The sequence below is a fragment of the Octodon degus genome, unplaced genomic scaffold, assembly GCF_000260255.1.
Source record: "Octodon degus isolate 3935 unplaced genomic scaffold, OctDeg1.0 scaffold00244, whole genome shotgun sequence".
NCBI lineage: Eukaryota > Metazoa > Chordata > Mammalia > Rodentia > Octodontidae > Octodon > Octodon degus.
This window is the reverse complement of record NW_004524820.1, coordinates 2,297,911-2,304,723: the sequence shown is the minus strand read 5'-3', so window position 1 is coordinate 2,304,723 and position 6,813 is coordinate 2,297,911. Positions and strand designations below refer to the sequence as shown.

The window sequence follows — 6,813 nt, the reverse complement described above, 5'->3', positions numbered from 1 at the left end:
TATGTCTAGCCATCCCCCTAAAGCCTCATGAAGTCATGGGGCAGACTTCTAGAGTTTGAGATTAACTCATGATCCACTGAGATTATGGGTGTGAGCGCTATGCCCATTCTGGGGCGGATAGTGTTAAATGCAACTTAAGGGAGACAGACTTCTCTCTGTAGCCATCATTGCCACTACTCCTCCCTTGTTCTCTGTTCTTTGCCACTATCATGAAAGCTTGCTCTCAGCCATGTGCTGCTTTGTCTTGGAGCCAGCTGAGTATGGAGTAAGACCTCCAGTAACCATGAGCTAAATAAAACTTTCCTTCCCTAATTTTTTTTTTTGCAATATGAAAATTTATTACTAATTTCTTTTCACCATCAAAATTTATTTTCTTGGTCTTTCCTTCTTGCCTTTGTAGAGAGGCAAAAGAGAGACACTAGCTACTTTAACAACCTTAAAGTGGACTCCAGGAATGTCACCAATGGCATGACCTTTTTGACCAAATCCAGCACACAGCACTTCATCATTTTCCTCAATGAAGTTTAAGTACCCATCCTTGGTGACAAAAGCTGTGATTTTCTTGCCATTGTTGATCATCTGGACTCGGATGCACTTCCTGATGACAGAATTGGACTGCTTGGCCTCAACCCTTACTTTTTCCCAGCATAAGAAGCACCGCCAATGGGGTTGTCCTTCAGGGCTGTGCCCAGATGGGCCTTCTTGGGTTGTTTGTCGTGCCAATTCTGGTCCCTCCGGTGACTGTAGAGCTTCCTGGCACTACAGAGGCCATGACATTTGCCCATCCTGCTGGTGTGAGGGCCAGAGTGCTCCTTTCCTAATTTTGAGTGTCAGGCATTTGTCCCAACAAGAGAAGAGTAACTGAGACACTGCTCAATACAAACACACAATAGCTTCCATTTTCGAATACACCTGATTGGAAGTTAAGTAAATGACTGAAAGAATACATGAATGAAGCCATCGTCAGTAGATCAAATAATAACAACTGCCAGTGAGGACGCAGTGGAAAATGATACTTTCTATAGTGTTGGTGAGAATGTAGACTGGTATAACCACCATGAATATCAATTTGAGGCAGAGTGCAGTGGCTGGGGTTTGATCCCCGGCATCGCAAGCCCTGCCACCTCCCCAGCCCCCTGTACTCCCTGGGGTGTGCTGAGATGGCAGCTGAGACTGAACGTAGTAAGGTGAGCCTGTAATCTCAGCGCTTGGGAGTCTGAAAACAGGAGGATCACTATGAGTCGAATCGATGAAGTAAGACACTGTAGACCCTGTAGACCTTATACTAAACGCACTGAAACAACAACAACAAAAAAGCAGTTTGGAAATTCCACCAAAAATATTCCTTAAAATAGAAATTTTACCCAAACAAGCTGTTCTTCTAGGTATCTTCCCAAAAGAGTTAAAGGTATCATGTTACTGTAATACATACATAGCTACATCTGTAGCCACACAACTCATAATAGCTAAATTTTAGACACATCCTACATGTTCATTAACAGATGAATAAAGAAAATGTGGTACTTATGTACAATGGAAAACTACTCTGCCATAAAGAAGGATAACTTTCAGTCATTTGTAGGAAAATTTTCTGTACTATAAAAAGCTTTCAAATGAGTCAGGCTCTTCTTTCTTAAATATTTTCATTGCTGTCTCAGTCTTATTACCTCCTTCCCTACATACATATTGACTATTTTTTTCTGCTTTTTGGTAACACTATTTCAAACTTGAAATTTACAACAGAAGGTGGAACTATTTTGTGCCTAAAATCATTCTCATAATACAAATGAGAATCATACTTTGTGATTCCCTCAAGAAGATTTATTCTATCTCTTCTTAAAACATCTGTATGACTGCCATTTCATGAAGGTGCATATTTTCTTGATGTATTCTGCACAGCAATATAAAAATGTTATTATTACCTCTTTTAAGTTTAAAACCTCTTTTAATTTATAGTTATAATCTCTTGTAAAATAGGGTTGAAGATGAGAGGAATGCTTTAGTCAAAACTTTTATATTAATTCATTTGAGTACCACTCCATCCTAATTTTTTGTTCTTTAGTACTATCTTGGCTCCTTGCATGCATTTAAACTCTCCATCAGCTACTATAAGGAAATATTCCTTCCTCTCATTTTTTAAGCAGTACTGTATCAAGTTGTTAAGTGCTCAGATTCAGACTGCTTATTGCAAATAGGATGAGTTTGATTCTAAAAACTTGTGCCAGCCTCAGAAGATAATCTTTTCTTAGTGGTTAAGCAAATTGTTTAATAAAAGATCCTGCATTAAAGGAAGAATTGATGAGTAGAACATCAAATTTATAGCAGATGCATAGACATTTAATTTACCAACATCTCAAGGAAGAGTTGAGAAGACTACAAACATCCTCACTGCATGGGCAGTCAGTGCATGGTAGATTGTACCAACAAAGGAGCTTGCATTTGTGGACATTTGCATTTTCATCTATGATGAAGAAAATAATGTCTGGTCCATTGTAGATTCTTTTAATGACAGATCATAGTCATCTTTTACAGTCTTTATACTATTTGTTGTCAAGCTCTTCTGAGAGACTTCTAATAGGGTCTTGGCAAGATGCCACAGGCAAACACTTCCACTGTAACCAATTCATAAATGCCTTTGGGGTGGCATTACATACAGTTACCCCTGGGGGTAACTGTAAAAAGGCTTACAGAGCTTCAGCTGGGATTGTCTGTTGGCCCATTGAGCTCTCTTGAGTGCTAGATGTTCAAGCACAAGATATACACCAGTACCGGAGGCTGAAGAGACTTGGTATCTCTACTGGTGCTGAGCAATTACATTTTACATACTTCATCTTAGAAAAGATGGTTTGAGGACAGGACTGTAAAAAAATGGTTTTTTTCCTGCTTCTGTATTATACAAACCTACAGTTTTAAATTTAAATGAGAAAACCAATAATTAACTAAAGCAATGTCTTCACAATGAGAATTTATTTCCTTCTTTAGTGTTGAAAGGATGTCCAGTATCTTCATGAAATGGATTATTGGTTTTTCTTTCTTTGGTCTCTCTTTGTCTCTGCCTCTCTGTCTCTCTATCTATCTATCTATCTATCTATCTCTGTATGTATGTATGGTTCACAAATAAGGAAAAGATGCCTTATTTTGTTACTCCAAGAGACTAGAACAGAAACAGTTACATAAACAATAAACAATTATGAAATGAATGCTACTGTTAGTAACTACCTGAAGCACAAAGAGATCCAAGGAGCAGGCCTCTGGGCAGGTGCTCAGATTGCCTGCCGAAGCAGGAGCTAATGTGTGGTGAGAGGACATGAATTGAATACAGTGATCAGCAGTTTTCTCAGGACCAAGAGTCAGTGTGGCCAGTGGTGGGACTCCCCTGTCTAAGATGTAGGCACAAAGAATGGCAGCAGGACAGCCACAGTGTGTGTTTGCTTACACTCTGGGGAATGTCATGGGGTGGGGAATAAAATATGGGACCAAGACCATGTTTTGCTGGACAGTGGTGCCATGCTGACTGCTTTAGTCCACTCTCTCACTCTTTGTGCAGACCTCTCAGTAATGAAGAACTGACACCTGGAGGTGAGAGCTATTCAGTCTTGCTATGCTTACAGAGAACAAGAGCAACTGCTAGCTCTAGTTTTCATATACAATCTTATATCCTAGGCTGAATATTCTCTTTCTCAAACAATACCCATATGCATTTTATTTTCCTTTCTATTTACAAGATATTGTTTAAGTGGAATAACATTTGGCTCAGGCTTCATTGAACAATTTAATTCTTTCCACAGAACAGCGAACTTCTGCCTACCCTGCAACCTAGAATGAGATGCACCTGTGTAAATCCCACTGCCTTAAGCCTGAATTAGGTATTGAAGCAGTCCCACCACTCTGCTCCAAACCCTCCTACCTAGTGTCTAGGGCCAAGTCTACAGACCTAGGAGTCTTCCAAGTGACCACTGGAAACCTGACAGGGATGTTTTGGGAATCGAACCTGTAAGCACAGATGTGATTACAGGTTCCCCACTTTGCACACCCAGCTGAAGATCCTGAACCAGATTCTGTCCCAGAACCAACTACATTGACCAAAGTCTCAGAAACAATTACATTTGTTGAGAGGTCTGAAAGAATTCATTGTCATCTAAGCTCATTATAACAGGTCCATACACATTGGGCCCTGTTACAGACTGAGGAACAGCCCTATGGCTTGGCTATAACGACACTCACCTGCTGTCATACGGTCAGATCCATCACCTGAGGGAGCCAGTAGGGAGGGTGTTTACCTGACAAAATCAGCCATTCAACACTGAAAAATGTGTTTGCTCCTTCATATGAGTACACACACACATACACACAAATACACATACACAAAAAACCCTGCGAAACTATACACGTTCAAACAGATCAAAGAAGTATGTCATTACCAAAGGAAATCTATACATTATCTATTACTAGCCCAAAGAAATAGATGACTATGAATTTCCTTCCAAAGTATGCAAGAGAGTTGTTGTAACAAAGAAGAGTAAAATACCAGAGCACAGAGTGACGACTAAGCAAGATTAGAAAAATAGTGCATGAATAAAGTAAAAACTTTAATAAAGAAATAGAAAACAACAAAAACCAACCCAAAATTCTGAAGCTGGAGAATACAATGGTAGAACTAAACATTTCAAAAATTAGCTTCAATAGCAGATTTTATCTTGCAGAATTATATTTTGCTGTCTTATATATGTTGAAACCCATAATAACCAACATAATGTTAGATGTAATAAACAAGTTCACCCTGTAGACTACAAAGCCAATATATAAAAATTAGTTTTGTTTCCATATATTCCAAAAATGAACTTATGAAAGCAATTCTATTTAAACTAACAAAAATTAATTAAAAATAAACAACTAAGAAACTGAAAATTTTCTATGATAAAAATTATAGGGCCAACCAGATAGCTCAACAGATTAAAGCACCTACTTAGGCAGACATGGGGACCAGGCGTGTTGGATCCCTGATGTGGTATGCCAACCCTGCCCTGAGGCACACTGAGATGGTGACTGAGACTGGACGTGATGAGGCATGCCCATAATCTCAGCATCTGGGAAGCTGAAAACAGCTTTGGAGGCTGAAAACAGGAGGATCACTACAAGTTCAAGCTACATAGTAGGTATATTTTTCCCTGCATGGAAAAAATAAAACCCAGAAAATTGTACATTGATAGAAGTTATAGGCCAGTAGAAATCAGCAGTACAATTATCCAAGCTATCCTGTGTATATATACAAAAATATATAAATATGTATTTTTCACTTCTTTCAATTCTTTTCTCCTTTCCCTCATCCAAGTTGTTCCTTTCATTTGAACAGGTTCTTTTCCTTTCACAGTACGTAGTGTACCTTTTAGGGGTTTTGTTGTTGTTGTTGTTGTTATTTTTGTTGTTTTTGGCAGAACCAGGGATTGGACTCAGGCTCTTGCACTTGCCAGGTAAGCCTTATTCTACTAAGCCATCTCCCTGGCCCCTCTATTGTACCATTTGGATTTTATTTACTCTTTGAAGTTCTTACCCTAGGGCGACAAAACAATGACCTACGACTGTGTATCTAGTTGCATCCATTTACCTGTTGTTTTAATGTGTTATTCTTCTACTATTTTTATTTTCTTTTAAGAAAGAAAAGAAATAATACTAAAGTTTAAGTTTAAATGGAAATAATTTAAAACAACAAATTTTAATCTATAAATAAAAAATTATAGAACATGCAAATAAATGAATTGATGAATTATTTCATTCAATTTACCACATTTATCCAGCAACTCTATAGATTCAATGAAAACTTATCAAAATTGTAATGTAATTTTTCACAATATAGAAAAAATCTGAAATTGTTGCAGAATCCCAAAGAGACTGAATAGGCAAAGCAATCTTAAAGAAAAAGTTATAACTGGAGGCATCACTTCTCTCATATCACAAAGCTATCATAATCAAAAAAGCTTGGTGCTGGAATAAATACAGGTACATAGACTAATGGGATAGAATAGAAAGCCAAGAAATACATCCACATGACACACTCAAATAAACTTTGACAAAGACAACAAGGAGAAAAGATAGTTTCTGTAGTCAATTGTGCAGGTAAATTGTATATTTACATTGCAAAAGAAAGTAATCAGACCCTTAATTATACCATACCCAAGAAATACCTCAAAATATACACAAGAAGTAAATGTAAGACCTCAAAATGGAAAAACTTTTAAACAAAAGCATAGGGGAAATAAAACTACCGGATGTTGGTCTTTCTAGTGATATTTTGGATACGTAAAAAAAGCATAGTCAACCTAAGCAAAAATAAATAATTGTAACTATATGAAACTAAAAAACTTCTATATAACAAAGAAAACAACAAAAAAGTAGAGATAATCTTGCAAACAAAAAAAAATCTGTAATTCACATGCCTGATAAAGGATTAATGCACAAATTATACAAGTAGCTCACGAAACTCGATAGTTAAGACATTTTAAAAATAAAAACTTATTTCTCAAGATAGGCAAAAATCCCTAATTCTTATTTTCAGTATAAACATAACAATGGCCAACAGGCATATGAAAAGGTGGTCAACACCAATAATCATGAAGGAAATGCAAATTGAAAATGTCAGTTGCATATACTACTTGACACTTCTAAGGAAAGTTATCATTAAAAAAGAAAAGAGATAACAAGTTTCTATGGTATGGAGAAAAGAGAAGCCTTGTTTATTACTGGCTGGAATTTAAATTGATACTGCCTTTATAGAAAATGATATTGAGTTTCCTCAAAAACTTAAAAATAGGGGCC

The 6,813-nt window shown here is 37.1% G+C and overlaps 1 pseudogene; it reads right to left on the bottom strand.

The window, feature by feature from the left end:
- Window positions 1–375: 375 nt before the first annotated feature.
- On the bottom strand, window positions 376–788 carry LOC101590962 (annotated as a pseudogene).
- Window positions 789–6,813: the final 6,025 nt, after the last annotated feature.